We start from the raw sequence: 20,148 nt of genomic DNA on the forward strand, positions 1-20,148 counted from the left end.
CAATCTTGCCATGAAAGTAAAGAAAGGCTTTTGTTAATTCAAAATGGCCTGGCCATGTGCTCAGAATAACCACTGCAAAATCAAGCAGGCCCAGAGACAGCAAGTCTGAACTGGGACAATACTAAAGCTGCTGGCATACACTCTTTTAGACAGTAAACACTACAGAAATGTTTATCACAGCAGAAGAACAGCAGTGAGCCACAAAATGAAAGTTTTAAATGGATAAAGGAGCCAGAAGACTTTACAGAATGCTATTAACTGCAAACAGATCAGTTATATGATACACTCCTTGGCAGTAATTCAGAAAAAACAAATAGGTGCTTAACAAGTACAGAAAAGTTCCCGTTAATACCTTTCACACAGTGTGACTGTAAAAAACTTATTTATCAGGCCCTGCAAGGCAGACAATTTTAGTTTAACCATACAGATTAGTTAACAGCAGTAAATTACAGTAAAAAGTATGCAAAAAGCAATAAAAAGTGCTATATATAAATTGCTAGAAGCATTAACCAGCAGAAATAAGCAAAAAAAAAAAAAAACAGGATACTTATTGTTATATATCTTAGATCAGAGTTGTAGTCAATGCCCCTCTTCCACTCGGCTCAGTGTGTGTGTGTGTGTGTGTGTGTGTGTGTGTGTGTGTGTGTGTGTGTGTGTGTGTGTGTGTATATATATATATATATATATATTTTTTTTTCTGCAGAACAGCATGTTGACATATTGCAGTGTATCAAAAGGTGTAGTAAATTTAATGCTAATTTTCAATAGAATCTGTAGTCATAGTAAACCTGTTTGTACAAGCATGACAATTAATGCAATTGGACAGTAATGCTTGGTTTGAAGACCCCAATCAGAATGAAAGGAACTACCGATGGAGTTGAAGAAGTTATGTTAACATAGTTTGCTTCCCTGTCATACACAAATTATCTAGCTTTTCACAATGGCAGATTCTGCTCCTCAAAATGGACGTCTAGGTGAGGCAGTGTAATTTTTATAGGTGAACAAACTGGATACAGCCATGAGACTGCCTTACCTATTTACAATTTGTTGTTCAGTGTTATTTATTCTCCATCTTCTTGGAATAAAGAAGCAGCATTTTTTACCAGCATGCCTTGCTGGCAAATGCTTTAACCAGTGCTTTTTGGTTACACCAGAGGATGCCTCACTTTCAGATAAGCCAAACATTCTTAGCACAGACATTACTGAAGGATAGCTGTCACTACCTGCTGTTTCTATAAATTCCTTCCCAGTTATATTAAATATTTTTCCAGTGTTCCTGTTTTCTTTGTTCCATTAAGCCACATACATGAAAAAGATTTTTGATGCAATTTGTCCTGATAGTCTGGCCTTACTAAAATGGATTTTGGAAAAAAAAATAATGCTAGTCAGCAGCATATTTTGAAATTTATTGCTTGCAATGAAATTTTTCTGATGCCAGATACAGTTTTGATGCTTCTTAGTGGACAAGGCAGCTTGCTGCAGCCTATCATTTACTGCAGATTCTTGACACTTCATTACTCTTCTCGGAAAAATCCATACTGCTGTACATTATTTGCAAAACTACAAATCCTTGTGGAACATCTCATTATAAAACCTGCATGCCTTAACCTTATCAGAAGACTGTGCTTTAGCACCATTGCCACCAACAGTCGCATAACATATTGAACTGCAAAAGAAAATAAAAAAAGAATTTTGAAGTTTCACAGCAGCTAGTTATTTCCCCTCTGATTTTCAAGACCCAGACTGTTTCACAATGCACTGAAATTGTAGTTGTGTAGAAGGTGCGTATGTGTCTGTGTTTCCCCTACTTCTGGTGGAACAATATGCAGTGCACAGTAAAGGTCTTTTTTAATTTCATTCTTCAGAGGTCCATGAACTGTTTCTAAGTGTGACTGCCTTAAATAATACTGCTGTTAGATTAGTCCTTCACCTTCAATAATGTGGCACAGATAAGTTATTCCTGTTAAGGAACTTTGAATTTGTGTATCATTTATTCATATAAATAAAGTAGCAGTTGGACTGAATCTTTTTGCTAAACTCATACTATTTCTTCTAATATTTGACAACAGATGCCCTTCAGAGAGCTGCATATTGTCTCATATATTGTGCCTGCAGTGTATGCACAGTAGCTGTCTTGCTTCAAAAGCTACATTCTGTAGTTGTTTACTTTATTGTGTATGTAACAGATCCTAGGAATGCTATCATCAGCTGTACAAACTGATTCTTTCCTTATTTGCCTGTGCAGCACATTATTATATATGTAATCTCTTTGTAGATATATACCTTTAGGTGGTGGACCATAATTTCTTAATCACCACTGATCTGCTGTAGTGATACAAATTACACTGACTATCTTCAGGCTAAATTTATTTATTTACATTTGTTTACCAGGAAAGTCTGACTGGGCCAGAAGCCAATTTTCAGCAGAGGCCCAAGGAGCAAAGCTCCACAGAAAAATAGATAGTAGAATAGTATACATATAGTAAGATGCAGAATACAAATCAAACAGTTAACCCAGCATTCAGTAAATTCCATGTAGGAATAGTGTTATTCATACACTGAGTGAATGGTGTCCATGTCTGCATCCCCCTCTCAGCCGCACGCCTTACATATGAATGAAGGCATACTACTGAGAGGGAGCCACAGACATGGATACTGAATGAGTGCTGGGGGTATGTTACAGTGCCGTCAGATCTGTAACACACCCCCTGCACTGACATAGTGCCATACGGCACTTTACAAAATAAAAGAGTGCCTACGAACACTGAAATACTTAATGGCAAGTGAAATAAATGCAGTAGGTATGTGACAGGCACTGTCACACACCCCCTGCATTGTAAAAGTGCCATATGGCACTTTACATTAGAGAACAATGTCTGTGGACACTGACATTCAGAATGACAAGTGAAAACAATGCAGGATGTGTGTGACAGTTACTGTGACACACCCCCTGCATTGTAAAAGTGCTGTACTACATCATTAAATAAAATAAATTAAATAAAATAAAAAAGAAAATAAAACTGCTTTCACATGTAAAAGCTAAATGGCCTGTCTTGGTATTCAAACTATGCACCTACTACATGGAAAGTCGTGAGTGTAATCTAAGCTAACTGAGTTTCAGCTATACCTTTTATATATAGTTTCTTCTATAGCTGAAATTTGGACAGCTCCATTAGCTAAGGGAGCTGTTCAAATTTCAGCTATAGAAGAAAGTATATACAAAAGTATAGCTGAAATTTAGACAGCTCTCTTAGCTAATGGAGCTGTCCAAATTTCAGCTATAGAAGAAGCTATATACAAATGTATAGCTAAAATTTGAGCAACTTAGTGCTTCAGGTCACAGTCTGGCATGTAGTAGATGCATGATTTGAATATCAAAACAGGACAGTCATGTTTTTATGTGAAAGCAGTTTTGTATTTTTTTTTTATTTTATTTAATGATGTAGTAATTAATATTTGTTAACCAGGGTAGTGTAACTGTTCCAGATTCCCAGTGTCAGTGGAGATATAAGGTAAAAACTCCCATTTAAACACAAGTGTCCCATACAGTACAGTCACACCCCAAGGTAATGTAATGGAAGCACATAGGGGGAGGTCATATAAATTATACAATGACTGGTTATTGAAATTCCAAACCGAGAACGCTGATTGTTCAGCTCAATCAATGTGCCCATTCTAAATTCTAGCATATAATAATGGAAAAAGGTCCAGCTACCTTGACTCTACTATATACTGTAATTTTATATATATTTTTTTAACAACAACAACAAAAATAATTCAGATTCTGGATATAGCAGAGAGACAGGATGGAAAATCTGGTACGTTATTCACAACTAAAGACATGTACCTAATTTTCCTTGTATTCCTCCATTCTCTCTCTCCTACCCATAAACTGTCTGACATTTTATTTTTGTATATATATAAAAAAAAAATAGAAAAGAAAAATGGAGCAACGGAGACCTCCTTTTCTGCATTGCTTCCTTTGCAAAGCACTGATGTACTGCATATGTATGGGAACACAAGTCTCATACGCATGCGCAGTACATCAGAAAAAGCCCACAGATACTGGAAAAATGTGGAAGGACAGCACGGCACTGGTATACAAAGACATTTATTTAAGAAAAGTAAATATTTTCTCTTAATGTCATTGTATAATCATTGTATAATCATTGTATAATAGCAATAACCGACCCTGTGGTTGTGGTATAGTAAGATTTCTCCACAGTTGCCTTATTTAATCACTCAGGCTTCACCTTCATGATTAAACCACAACAATCGTGGGCAAATCTTAATATACCACACTGATGTTGTCAGTTATTGCTTATGTAAAATATATACACTTAATAATAATGTATCAGTAATGAGTAATTAATATTTAGTTCTGAATTCTTTTTTAAATGAAAATGTTTGCCCTTAGCTCACTTTTGCTAAGCACTACTTAGCCAAGCTAAGCAATGCTTAAACGTGACCTGTCTGAGCAATATTTAGCAGTGCTCAGCTCTGCTTAACTGGCTTGAGCATTGCAAAGAAGTCCCATTCTAAGTAGTATGCAGCTCAGCTAAGCGAATTTGCACACTGCTAAGCACTGCTCAGTATTTGCCACCTTAAGCACTGCTCAACTCAGCTTAGTGGGTTTGTGTACTACCCAGCTTTGCTCAGTATTTTTGAAAATGGTCCAATGATGGCAAAGGGTGGTAATGTGGCATTATTTAAACTGCACAGGCAGGAATACTGGCAGGAAAGTGATGAGGTTAAAACTACCAACATAACAATTGCAACAAAACTGAAATTAAAGGTCATGCTGATAAATTCTAGGAGTCTAAATGTGAAACTGCACTTATTGCAAAGAATCTTAACCATGGAAAATGCTGACATCTGCACAGTCAGAGAAACCTGGTTCAAAGTTGCAGAGAGCACCCCAGCCATACCTGGTTACTCATCCTCTCATGCAGTCAGACCCCAAACTGTGAGTAGTAAAGTCAAAGGAGGTGGAGTTTCAATATACATTAAAGACCTACAGACCTCCATGCTGGTTAAACTGTATGATGCAGAAGAGACACTCCAGGTGCAGTTAACCATTGCCAAGACCCCTATACAAATCATAGCTAGCTACTGACCCTCAAATCTGATCCAAGATGCACAAACTGCCTATCAAGACCTGTTTGAATCTATCACTGCACAGGCAGGAATACTGGCAGGAAAGTGATGAGGTTAAAACTACCAATATAACAATTGCAACAAAACTGAAATTAAAGGTCATGCTGATAAATTCTAGGAGTCTAAATGTGAAACTGCACTTATTGCAAAGAATGTTAACCATGGAAAATGCTGACATCTGCGCAGTCAGAGAAACCTGGTTCAAAGTTGCAGAGAGCACCCCAGCCATACCTGGTTACTCATCCTATCATACAGTCAGACCCCAAACTGTGAGTAGTAAAGTCAAAGGAGGTGGAGTTTCAATATACATTAAAGACCTACAGACCTCCATGCCGGTTAAACTGTATGATGCAGAAGAGACACTCCAGGTGCAGTTAACCATTGCCAAGACCCCTATACAAATCATAGCTAGCTACTGACCCCCAAATCTGATCCAAGATGCACAAACTGTCTATCTAGACCTGTTAGAATCTATCCAAATTCAACCCTTTACCCTGATCCTGGGTGACTTTAACTACCCAAACAGTAGTAGACAGTCAAGAGGAGAAGGTTAACACCTGCACTACACCTCAGGTAAGACATAGCCCTTCTACACTCACACCACCAACACCCACACATAGCAACACTAAATCCACATATGCAGAGGCCCTTAACTGTAACCTGCCCAAGCAACAAGGACCTCTGAAGCTGAAATACAAACACCAATCACAACCAAAGTGTCATATCTCACAACACCAGTGTGCCACCCAACAACAGCCCCTAAGGCAAGACAGCGTACCTAACACTTTAGTCATAGGTGACTCTATAGTCCGGCACACTGATGTCCCAATCACCAGGAGAAAATTACAGTGAGCTGCCTGTCAGGTGCCAGGATCCACCACATAACTCATGAACTCAAGTCACTCCACAATAAGTACAAATGTAACTCTGTCATTTTCCATGTTGAAGTGAATGACTTGAGATGCACCTCCCTGGACTACATAAAAAGAGACATGGAAGAGCTCTTGGATCATGTGGCCCAGGCAGGTATGACCCTAGCCCTGAGTAGCATCCTACCTTCGCCCAGAATTATATCACAATATAAGGACAAAATGACTTCAAAAATTGGCTAAGCTTCTGGTGTCATTCAAAGGGGATCCAGTATCTGTCTGCCTGGGATGACATGATCGACAGACCATGATGCTTTGCAAGAGATAGTCTGCACCTGTCACCCCTGGGATTCAGGTTACTGGCTAAGGCTCTTGCCACACCGATAGTGCTTTTTTTAGGCAAAGTACAAAGGACAAACCCACCACCATAACAGGTACAAGCATGCAAAATCTGAAGGTAAAGCTACTCAATGCTAGAAGTCTAAACCTCAAAATGCACTCTCTCGGGGCACTCCTAAAAATGGAGAACATCGATATTTGTGCAGTAACTGAGACCTGGTTCAAGGCTGCAGAGAGCACCCTTGCAATACCAGGCTACAACTCTTACCACACTTTTCGGCTACCAAACCAGGATCGAAACACTAAAGGTGGAGGAGTGTCCATATTCACCAAGGATATTCACACCATCAGCTTAGTTGCCCAACACAATGCATCTGAAATTCTCCAGGTGCAACTAACACTAGGTAAGACTGCAATCCAAACTGTAGCTTGCTACAGATCCCCCACCATGCCCCAAGATTCTCACTACAGCTTTCTAAACATACTGGAAACCATTTTTAAAACTACAATCCACTCTGCTACAGGCCCCATGAGGAGCTCAGTGTCTCTCCAGTAAGTGTTTTACAACTGTAAATGCCTATTTATGTTGAACTGTGTTAGACATTTTACAACTGCATGTGTTTATGTTGAATTGTGTTAGACATCTAATATGATTTATGCTTTATTATTGGAAGTTACTATGGCATGCTAGCATTTTGTCTGCACCAAGTTTTTTTTTTAGTATACTAGTATGGTCTATTTGCATAGCTGCCCCTTGTTCACTAATGTTATTCATGTAATTGTGTTGTGTGTAGACAGCTCATACTGGTGTCTAATTATTTCTATATAATTGTGCTGTTACTGGTGGATAAAATCACATTAGAGAACCACGAAAGATTGCTGCTCGCTATATTTTTATCTCTGACTGCATAACTGTCTGAGGTTTCTTCTAACAGATGTTTTTCCAATTGGCTCAGTATCTGCATATACTAGTAGTTGGTTCAAGACTTTTCCTGCATGCAGTAGCTATTTGCTCAGTTTGTTTTTTGTAATCTTTATAACACATATTTACCATCTCAAAAGTGCTTACTCCTCTCTGTACGCTTCTTTTCTAGACCTAACACCACTCTTAAGTATTCAACTACGGTAACACCTTTATCATTCTTATAAAAAAAAGCGCAGTCTGGGTCTGAACTGTCTGCAAACAGCTAAAGTTAACTTTGAGTGTGTGTCTACCTGTTTGAGCCAATATTCATTTTCCCTTGGAGAGCACTCTGCTTTGGCTTGTAAGCAGCCCCCCCCACCACACACACACACACACACACACACACACACACACACACACACACACACACACACACACACACACACACACACACACACACACACACTCATCTTCCACTTTCTCTCTTATTCCCTACTGTTAGCAAATAGTATCCATAACTGGTCAATACTGTGTATTTGTTAATTTAAACTGAGACCACAGTAGCCTAATGATACAAGGTTATCCTGTTTTTCCACCTGAGAAATGGTTAAGAAATGACTTACAGTTTCAGAGCAGTCCTTGGTCAATTGTGATTGTTTCTTAAACACTAACTTGTCTTTGCTTTGGCTCATTAGCAGCAGTACAAAGAACTGCCTGCTCATACCCTTGTTCTCCCTTCCCCCTTCATTGTTTATTACCTTAAGCCAATACCAAAGTTAATAAATATTACCTGTGGCAGGCACCATTTTTAAAACTACAACCACCCTTGTCACTATCATATGTTCATTTATCAGTTAACTCTGTTAATTGATTGTTTCCAGCCCCATCATAAGAGCAACTAACAGGGTCTGTACCCACTTTGCTCTCCACTCTGCCCCCTATTCCCTCCTGCCCCCAGTGGTCCCACCTTTATTACACTCACAAACCCCTCCCATCTTTCCAATAGCCAACTACAGCGCTAACCCAACACTACCTCCTCCATCTTCCCACTACTATCACACCACCTCACCTAACATGTACAAGCATACCTTTCCTATGCTCACTGCATGCACTCTCCTTGCATATCGTGCATCCTACCAAAGCTCCATCATTTCCCCACTCAACCACTACCACTGTACTACTACTCACACCACTACTGATGTCTCACCCTCACTCAGCTCCCCTACCAACAACTCAAGAACCATCCCTATGCACCCCCCACATATTCTACTAACTATATTACTCAAATATATAGCATCTGTACAACTTAACATAGTAACCCTGCCACCATACCTATTACCCACAGAGCACAATCATAAAGTTTCCCTTGTAAACAAACACATTCAAAAACTGAAAAAAAAATAATAACCTCATGCATATCAAAACTAGCCCTAACTGGAGACATCCACTCCAACCCTGGCCCTACCATCTACAACCCCAATCCTCATAATCAGACTAGAAACCACAACTTCTCCCATATTACAGCCAATAGAAAGCCAAGTGACTTCCTTCTACTAAATATTAGAAGTATATCCAACAAAGTCCATGAACTCCATGCCACCATAGACTTGTACTCCCCAGATATAGTCATCCTGACAGAAACCTGGCTAAAACCTCACATTACCAGTGAGCAAATACTCCCTACAGGTTAGGGCATACTAAGAGTAGACCGGCTAAACAAGAAAGGAGGCGGTGTAGCTATAATATTTAAACAGCATCTAAACATTCAGATCTTAAAATCATCAGCTCCACAAATAGGCAATGAAGAAATAATATATACCAAACTCAAAATAAACCAAAACAAAACCATCAACATAATTGGATGCTACTTCCAACCTGGCCAAAACCTCCCTCTACTAGAAAACCTCCTCAGCTGGTCTACCCACCATCTCCCCCAAGAAACTATAATTTTAGGTGATTTCAATATTGACTGGCAATCCTGTTCTGGCAACCATCCAACCCATCATGTAAACCTTCATGGCTTCACCCAACTAGTCCAGTCGCCAACCAGGATAACTAAAAACTCCAGCAAGCACACTGCCCTGGATTGGATACTAGTCAGTAAGATCCCCCGGTCATATATAACAGGCTGCTTATCAGATAGCCTCAGTGAACACTCCCCAACATTCCTACTCAAAAAATATCTTTACCAAGCTAAACCTGTCATCTACTGTCAAATACGTAAAAAACTAAGTTTTAACCCACTCACATTCATCTCATCCCTCAAAGAATGTAACTGGCATCCTCTAAAGTATCTCAGTCTTGATGACGCAGTTGAATTTTTTAATACTACTTTCCTGAGCATCCTTAATTACCATGCCCCCATAAGACTTTCCAGAATCAAAGAAAAACCCTCCCCATGGCTACAGAAAGCCACTAAGTTAGAAATGAAAAACAGGGATAAAGCTTGGGAGCACTGGTGCAAAACCAAAACCCCCTCAACTAGACAGAAATTCCTAGAACTATGCAATAGAGTCAAAAAGCTAATAAAGCAGGACAAATTCCAATACTACCAGTCTGCCCTAGACTCCTCACAACACAGCCCCAAACAATTCTGGTCCTCCATAAACTCCATCCTCCACCCAGGTAAAGTCAGTACCCCTCCTCCTAACATCCCTCACTCCTCAGAAAATATTGCTACCTCATTCAACACACACTTCACACAAACCACACTATCACAAGCTAAGCAACACAACCCCCCACCCCTCCAACCCACACCTTCAACTAGTAATCTCCCCACTGCCGTCTATTTTTTTCATGTACCTACCTCCAACATAAAAAATATCTTAACTAAAGTTAAACCCACCAAATTAGCAGCAGACAACCTCCCAAGTGAATACCTACAAATCGCAGCGGATGCTCTGGCCTACCCAGTATCCATCTTGATTAACTGATCTCTGTCAGAAAGTTACATTCCCACACTGTGGAAAGCATCACATATAATTCCCCTCCACAAAGGCGGACCCTCCACAGAACTAACCAATTACAGCCCCATAGCTATTCTCTCTCCACTCTCCAAAATACTAGAGAGATGCATACACTCTCAGGTCTCAGACTACCTCCTTACTAACAACCTCCTTTCCAATACTCAGCATGGTTTCCGACCAAACCATAGCACCACCACTGCCTTACTCTCCTTTACTAACACTATCCTTCAGCATAAAAACAATGGCTATCTCTCCTCTGCTACTTTCCTAGACCTATCTAAAGCATTTGACATGATCTCACACAAACAACTTATCTCTGTCTTCAATAACCTATCCTTCTCTCAATCAGTCACCAACTGGTTTCAGAATTACCTGTCTGACTGCAAACAATTTGTTGTATAGCAGAATGACATATCTTCACAACTATCTGTCTCCATAGGGGTTCCCCAAGGATCCATCCTTGGACCCCTACTCTTTTCTGTTTACACCAATAATCTAGCCTCTGTCACCAAACATGGCACACTCATGCAATACGCAGATGACTCAACCATCATCTGCTCAGCCCAGTCCCTACCCAAACTGGTAAAAGTCACACAGGAAGACTTTTCCTCTGTTGAAACTTGGTTATCCGATGCCCAATTAATACTCAACCCAAACAAAACTAAACTACTCATCTTCCAACCCAAAAAACATGCTCAAAACAACTCTCACTTTAACATCACAGCAAAAGACAATACCACTATATACCCAACTGATCACACCAAATTGCTAGGAGTGGAAATAGACAATAAACTAAAATTTGACATTCACATATCCATGACCATAAAAAAAGTCCACAAAAAACTAGGAAAGTTATACAGAAATAAGCAACTTCTCACCAAAGCAGCAAAGATTTCAATACCAAATTCCCACCTTATCACCACCCTACTTTATGTCTCTCCAATATATACCAACCTAAGGCAATGCAATCTAAACAAGCTAGAGATCTGCTACAACAAAATCACCAAATTCGCCACAGGGGCATCCTACCATAGTCACCACTGTCTCTCACATGCTGAACTGGGCTGGCTTGAACGCCCTCACCTCCTTCAGTGGTATCAACTCTCACTCGTCCACAAACTAGTAAACCATCCACTAAATGTCCCATCCCTCCAGAATCTACTCCAACCCTATCGCACCACCAGACCACTAAGATCCAGCAACAAAAATCCCTTGCAGATCACTAAAGCCAATAACTCTGCTGGTGAAGCACTATTCTCTTGCACCTTAGCCAAATTATGGAACTCCCTCCCACCCACAATTACCTCCATACCATCATGCACCCACTTCAAAAATTTACTAAAAGTGCACCTAAAAACATGCTGGCTATGCCCTTGCAACTCCCACTCTAATACCACCCACCCCATCCAACCACTACCTTTCTTTCCACTCCACTAACTACCTTGATTATAGCAAGCTCAGATGCTCATAAGCCTAGTACTTATTATACAGCAGGAACTTCTTATTGTAACATTTGTTAATGTCTGTTATGTACTTCACAGATAAGGATTCTAGTTGAATACTGATGTACTATGTTCTTCATATGTAAATATGTTGTAAGTAATTGCTATGTTAAATTGTTAATCGCTATGTAATCCAATGTAACTACTGTCTGTTTATTTTAACTGTGGAGCTTGTCTCCCCGGGCCTCTGCTGAAAATGGACCTACGTCCAGTCAGACACTTCCGGTCAACAAATGTAAATAAATAAATAAATAAAATAAAAATTTATATACAACCAAACACCCTAGTACTGGGTGATTTCAACTACCCTGCCATTAACTGGGAAAACTACTTGTGCACCAACACCTTTGCCCAACGGTTCTTGGAATTCATAAATTCCAATGCCCTGGATCAACTAATCCATAGTCCCACCAGGGGCTCCAATATCCTAGACCTGGTCATTACCAACATGGGAAATCGATGCTCCACACCAATGGTCACCCCCTCTTTGGTCAGGTCAGACAATAAGCTAATCACCCTTAACATCCACATCCCTCCCCCATGCCCCAGTAAGGAAACCTCCACAAAAAAAATCTCCAAGGCCAACTTCATGCTACTCAAGTCAGAAGTTACAAACTTCATGACACCCATGCAGACGGAAACTGAAAGTTCGACTGCTGAGTCATACACTAAGGCACTGTATGAGCACATCCACTCGTGCATGAATTGTGCCATCCCAAATAGAACCAAGATGCTTTCTTCCAAAAAAGGAAGCCAATCTGGTGGTCCTCTGCCATAAACAAACTTTACAACAAAAGGAAAAAAACTGTTGCAGAAAAGAGGAAAATCCCAGAATGCAAAAAACTCCCTTACCAGCCTCAGTAAGAATCTGAAATCCCTCATAAAATCCTCCAAATCTAGTTATGAAATTAAAATTGCCAAAGATTCCAAAGACAACTACAAGGCATTTTATAACTATGTCAAGAATCTAAATGGCAATGCTCAGATCTGCTCTGAGCTACAACAGAATGGAATTAAATATACTGATCCCAAGGATATTGCCAATATCCTGGCAGATTGATTCAGTGCCAACCTCACCCCCCTCTCACCCCCTAAATGGCCCATCTCAATACTGGAAGATTGCCAAATTCCGGTAATAACGGCCACACAGGTAAAAAACACACTCTCCAAAGCTAAGAATACAGCATCCATGGGACCAAATGACATCCCAGGCTGTGTACTACATGAACTACAAAATGAAATGGCACTTCACCTAAGTGTCATGTTTAATTATACCCTCACCTCAGGCTTCGTGCCCACTGAGTGGCGCACAGCTACAGTTATCCCATTCCACAAGGGGGGATCCACCTTGGATCCCTGGAACTACTGCCCCATCAGTCTGACGAGCCTGATCGGCAAGGCCATGGAACCTATTATCATGAAACTTATAAACAAAGACATTGGCAACCTTAAAACATCTGGCCCCACCCAGTTTGGGTTTGTGAAGGGCCAATCTTGTCTCCTGAACCTTATTGACTTCTTTGAATCAGTCTCCAGAGTCGTGGACAAGGGTAAGGCAGTCCACACAGCCTATCTGGACCTTGCCAAGGCCTTTGACATCATCCCCCACTCTGGAATCATAGATAAACTTACTAAGCTGGGCATTATTCCCTACATCACTTGATGGGTTGCCCACTGGCTTACTGATAGAACTCACACTGTAAACGTAGCTGACTCCATATCCAGCTCCAGACAAGTGACAAGTGGAGTACCTCAGGGTTCAGTCCTGGGACCTCTCTTGTTTGGCATCTACTTCTCTGAAGTACAGGCCAACACTAAGGAACTGTGGCTAACAAAGTACGCAGATGACTGCAAACTGGGAGCCATTATTGTATCCCCAAATGATGTGGATACTCTACAAAAGGGTCTTACAGAAACAGATGCTTGATGCCAAAGCCATGGGCTCAAGCTCAATGCCAAGAAATGTATAGTTATCCCCTTTGGGAAAGAAACATGTACCTGTGAATTATCACATAGGTGGCAGTACACTAAACACCGAAAGTGTGATAAGAGACTTAGGGACACAGGTGGACAGTGGTCTCACCTTCAATAACCACACTGCCACAACATTCAGGAAATCCTTCTATGTGGCACACCTCATCACTAAGGGCCTTTCATCCAGAAAAAAGGAGGTCATTGTCCCACTGTACTCATCCCTCATTAGACCCATTATAGAATACAACACCCCCTTTGGTATGGACTTCTCAAGACATCTGCAACAACTGGAAAGGCCACAGAAATACCCCATTAAAAGAATCACAGGCTTAAAGCAGATGCCCTATGCTAACTGCCTTAAAAAACTCCAGCTCTACTCTGTCACATATCGTCTACTCCGAGGCAATTTCTGCTTAACATACAAAGCCATGTCAAACCCAGTGCTGTTGGACATGCTACACTTAAAGAAATCCCAATCCCTCAGAGCCACACACTCCAGGGACCTAAATCTTGTCATCACAATAAACAAAACATGCTGGAGGTATAGGTTCCTGGCCCAGAGACTCCCCAGACTCTGGAATAGACTGCCCATACATGTCAAGCGGAGCATCTTTTTAGCCCTCTTCAAAAGGAACCTTGATGATTGGATGGGAAAAAGGAAATTCACCCCGGGGATCATGTCAGTCACCCTGCTAGACAGGGGTTCAGGGAAGTAAATAATGTGGGAAGAAATAGCCAGGGAATTGTTATGGCTAGGCTTGTATAGGCCCTAGGGCCGATAGCCTAGTACCAACCTATGAACCTATGACCCTATTAACCTATGAACATAGACTGGAAGTACTACTCATGCCAAAACACAAATGGCCAGAGATTCCTTGATTTTGTCAATGCAAATGCTTTGGAAGAGCTAGTCAATACCCCCACAAGAGGTGATAATATCCTGGACTTGGTATTAATCAACATGAGTAACCACTGCAGAATCCCTGCACTATCATCCTCCTGTGTAAGAAGATCAGACCATAATGGGGTCATGTTTGAAGTCACCATCTCCCGCGACCCAACCCCCCCTCTTCTAGCTAGGGTAAAACAAAAAAACTTTTCTAATGCTGATTACAGCCTCCTGATGGATGGTATAAACAGATTCACAGCCCCCTGCCCTTCTCAAGGAACTATTACCAGTATCCAGAACTATACCAAATTACTATATGAACATTTATATAGATGCATGGAATCAGGAATACCTGACAGGACTAAATCATCTTCAGCAAGGAAGAGTAAACCTATCTGGTGGACATCTGCAATAAAATAAACTCTATAACAAAAGAAAAAAAAGTTCTGTCCAGGACCAAGAAGGAGCAGGTGCCCAATTGGAAGCAATCTCTCCTTAGCCTAAACAAGCATATACGAGCAGTAGTGAAATCCTCCAAAGCAAACTTTAAGTCCAGATTGGCCACATCTACTATAGACAATCATAAGGCCTTCTTCACATATGTCTGTAATCTTAAAGGTAGCACCCAGATCTGTTAAGAACTGGTGGTCAAGGATACCACATATACAAATGCCGTAGATATAGCAAACCTGCTAGCTAACAGATTCAGCAAAGATTTCACCCCTCTGCCCCCCCCCCACATCAGTAAATCAGGACATTCCCAGTACCTGCCCCCTTCCCCTTATATCTAGGGATCAGACCATCACTGCTCTCTCAAAGGCAACATATACAGGCTCCATGGGACATGATAACATCCCAGGCTGCATCCTAAATGACCTCAGGCAGGATCTTGCATCAGCATTAGGTGCCCTATTCAACCAAAGATTGACTACCGGCTTTGTCCCAGCTGAGTGGAGGACAGCCACTGTCATCCCTTTACACAAAGGTGGACCATCCACCACAATCTGCAAGGCCATGGAATGGATTATCATGAACCTCATTAACAAGGACATTGTCAGCCTCCAAACACTCAATCCCACACAGTTTGGCTTTTTGAAGGGGAGGCCATGTCTGTTACATTTGGTTGACATTTTTGAGACAGTCACCAAAGCCATGGATGAGGGGAAGACAGTGCACACCGCCTACTTTTCCTGGCCAAATCCTGTGACACTATTCCCCACTCGGGCATAATAGATAAACTCTCTAAACTAGGCATCAATCTGTATGTACCAGATGGGTAGCTAACTTGCTTACTGATAGAATCCACCTAGTCAAAATAGGGGAAGCCACCTCAAGCAGGAGATCTGTATTGAGTGGCGTACCCCACAGTTTGTTTTTGTACCTCTGTTATGTGAGCTATACTTTTCTGAGGTGCAGGCCAAAACCAGTGGGCTATGGATGACCAGGTTTGCAGATAACTGCAAGCTGGGAGCTGTCATCAATTCCCCTAGTGATGTGGACATCCTCCACGAGGGTCTCACCCAAACAAATGACTGGTGCCAGAAACATGGCCTTAAGCTGAATACAAAATAATGCATCATCATCCCCTTTGGGGAGAGTGATGTCCCCACAAATTATAACATTAATAACAATGTCCTAAGCATGTAGTCAGTTGTGAGGGATTTGGGCACCTAGATTGATAGCAACCTGACTTTTGATCACCATGTTGCTTCCATTGTATGGAAAGCTTCCTACACGGCCCACCTCATAAGTAAGGGTGTGTCATCCAGGGACAAGGAGGTCATAACATCCATGTATTCTTCCCTTATAAGGCTCATTATTGAGTACAATGCCCAATTTGGCATGTACCTTGCAAAGCACATGCAACAGCTGGAGAGACCACAGAGGTTCTTCATCAGTAGAATCCAGGCCCTCAAAAATCTACCATACACAGATAGGTGAAAAGCCCTATGCCACCACTCTGTGTCATACAAGCTCCTCAGAGGTGACCTCTGTCTGGCATATAATGCCATGTCCGACCCATCCCTGATGGAGTTGCTGGATATCTGTAAGACAAACTAAACCCATGCAACTTGCATACAAGGCCTTAACCTGGTCTGTGATATGAATAGAACTTGTTTTTGGGATAGACTTGTGTCCCAAAGATGTGGCCGATTGTGGAATAGAGTTCCTCTCCATGTCATGCAGAGTACCTCTCTAGGCCTCTTTAAGTGGAATGTGGATGACTGGATGAGAAACAGAACATACACCCCTGGGATCCCACCTATGTCTCTGTTGGACAGGGGAAACTGATGCTGACTTTGAAGTAACATGGGCAAACATCTTGGCTAGGCCTATAAGGGTGTGCAGACCAATAACCTAGTATCATCCTATGAACCTATGAACCTGTTACTGTAGATGTTTGCTGTAATTATTTCAGACTGTCCTGCAATGTTGTCTGAAATTATTCCCTGTGAGTCTGAACTCTGTAGTTACTGTATTGATTGAGTATTGTCTTGTTTCCTTATTATTTATTTATTTATTTCAGTTTGATGACCGGGGAGGTCCACTGGGCTCAGGAGCCCATTTTCAGTGGAGGCCCGGGGAGAAAAGCTCCACATTACAAAATACAAAGATAAAAACAAAAATACAAAAGATAAAAATTAACATAAGATTCAAGGTACAGATACATAAGGATGCAGCCGTCAGTCTACATGGTATGAATGCTGGTAATATGTCATACAGAGGCAATACAAGGAATGGTGTTTAGATAACATATCAGTCATATATTGAAATGGATGATTAAAAGATTACAAAGAGTCTGAGTCTAGTAATGGCAGAGTGGTAGAACAAGCATAAATGTTAGGGAGGGGAATAAAGGGAGAGCAAACTATTTACAGTATTTACATATATACACAGGACAACAGTAACAATAAGCAGATATGAACAAGGTTGATAGTAGTAAGAAATTGAATAGCATTACTGTTAATATGTACAGTGAGGAGGCTAGGTGGGGAAAGTGCAGTTGCACTTCCACTTAGAAAACAGGTAGGAATGGAGTAGTGTTTTGAAATTATTAGGATTTTCTTTTAATCTTAAAGTAGGAGAGAGAGAGTTCCACTTTTTGGCTAAAGAAAAAGAAAGGAGGTGCTGCCCGGCAGGTCATTTTGGTTTGTGGACATTGAGTAGGTTTAGGTGGGCCGATCAAAGTGGCCTATTAGGGGTATATGGTTGAAGGATGTTGGATAGTGCAGGACATTTAGAGGGGTTAAATAATAGCCTGTGGGCAGTGGTAAGTTGGAGGTAGTCTAGAAGGTTGGGGAGTTCTAGCCAGTTTAGTGACTGGAGGGCAGAGCAATGATGGGAGGAGTGTTTGGCTTTGGTGGTGAATTTAGAAATTTTGTTATAACAAATTTCCATTTCTGATGAGGTGGAGGCGGATAAGTTAGTTAATAGAGGGGCACCATACATTAGTGAGGGAAGAAGATAGGTAGTGGCAAGCGTTTGTCTAGAAGAAGGAGAGAGATAGTGGAAGTTTCTGTATAGCAGGCCAAGTTTTTGATGTGTTTTCATAATGTTGAGTTGAACATGGGTGTCAAATTTTAGGTTTTCATCGATAGTGACCCCTATAACTTTGGCATAGGGGACAATTTCTATGGTAGAATTTTTAAAGCTTCTAATTTTGAAGGTCTTTTTGTGAAGAGGGAAGGATTTTGTTGGGGGGAAGAGTAGTATTTTAGATTTGTTAGCATTTAGAGATAAGTGATTATGGAGCATCCAGTTCTCAGTGGTAGAGAAGGCATTTTGTGTGTGTGCTAAAAGTTCAGGGAGATTGGTGGCACAGCAGATTAAGGTGGAGTCGTCAGTGTATTGTACGATTTTAGTATTTGGGATGGCAGAGTGGAAGTCATTGATAAAGATATTAAAAATCACGGGGCTGAGAATGGAACCTTGGGGAACTCCAGTGGGGGTAGGAAGGAAGTTAGAGGTGCCTTTTCTCCATTTTACAGCTTGAGATCTGTTGGAAAGGTAACTTGAGAACCAGGATAGTGTATTGTCAGAGAGGTTAAGGTTAGAGAGGTGACTGAGGAGATGAGTATGGCAGACAGTGTCAAAAGCCTTAGAGAGATCAAGTAGGACTGTTGAAACTATTTTGCCAGAGTCACGAGCATGATTGACTATATCTAGGAATGAAAGTAGAGCAGTTATAGTGCTATGGCCGGGACGGAAACCATGTTGGGTGTGAGAGAAGAGGTGGTTTTCAGTAAGGAAAAGCATTAGCTGAACATGAACACATTTTTCCAGTATTTGTGATATAGGGGAGAGGATGGCTATGGGATGAAAGTTTGAGGTATTATTGTTTATAGGTTCATAGGTTCATAGGTTCATACTAGGCTATCTGCCCTAGGGCATTTACAAGCCTAGCCCATCGTTTTGTGGCTTACGCCACCCCTTAAGTATGGGGAACTATACCCATTATTTTGCTGTGCCTCTGTCGAGCAGTGACACTGAGGTAATCCCTGGGGTATATTTGCGATCTCCCATCCATTGGTCAAGATTTCTCTTGAACAAGGCCAGCGAGGTGCTCTGCCTCACATATACCGGGATTTTGTTCCACAGCATAGGGAGTCTTTGGGTGATGAATCTATCCCTCCAGCACGTCCTATTAATAGCCGTGTCGAGGTTTAAGTCTCCCGCCTTGTGGCTCTGGTGGATCTAGATTTTTTGAGGTGAAGCATATTCATCAAATCTGGGTTTGACATGGCCTTGTATGTTAGGCAAAGGTCACCTCTGAGCAAGCGGTAAGCGACTGAATAGAGCTGGAGTTCTTTCAGTCGGGCAGCATAGGACAGATTTTGAGACCCTTTATCCTTTTGGTGAGGAACTTTGTGGTCTCTCCAGCTGCTGCAAGTGTCGGGTCAGATACATTCCGAATTGGGCATTGTACTCAATCATTGGTCTGATGAGTGATGAGTAAAGGGAGACCATGACCTCCCTTGATCTAGATGAGAATCCCTTCATGATAAGGTGGGCAATGTAGAAGGTCTTCCTAACTACTTTAGCTACATGGGTGTCGAATGACAGACTACAATCAACCTGGGTCCCCAAGTCCCTGATAACTTCTTCTGTGCTCAGTGGATTGCCACCTATTTGGTAGCTAGGGGTAACCTTGTTTTTCCCGAAGGGTATGACTATGCATTTTTTGGCATTTAACTTTAGGCCATGGCTCTGGCACCAGTTATCCGTTTCTGTGAGACCCTTCTGAAGGATATCTGTGTCAGATGTGTTTTCTACTATGGCTCCCAGTTTGCAGTCATCTGCAAACTTTGTCACCCCCTTATGAAGGGGGTGTATAAAGGCAGTACGCCACAGCTTAGAGACATATGATTCCTGTATGGATCGATTGATTAGGATGCTAATGGGGAGAGCGATTCCATCTGCAGCAATTTGTAAGAATTTAGATGGAATATTATCTGGGGCATTTGAGCAAGGTTTCAGTTCGCTGAGAAGTTGTTTTATATATGTGGTAGAGACTGGTTTGAGTTGAAAAGTGGGGGGAGGATTGAGT

Source organism: Protopterus annectens, chromosome 1.part1, assembly GCF_019279795.1.
Source record: "Protopterus annectens isolate FY-2018-M chromosome 1.part1, PAN1.0, whole genome shotgun sequence".
Lineage (NCBI taxonomy): Eukaryota > Metazoa > Chordata > Ceratodontiformes > Protopteridae > Protopterus > Protopterus annectens.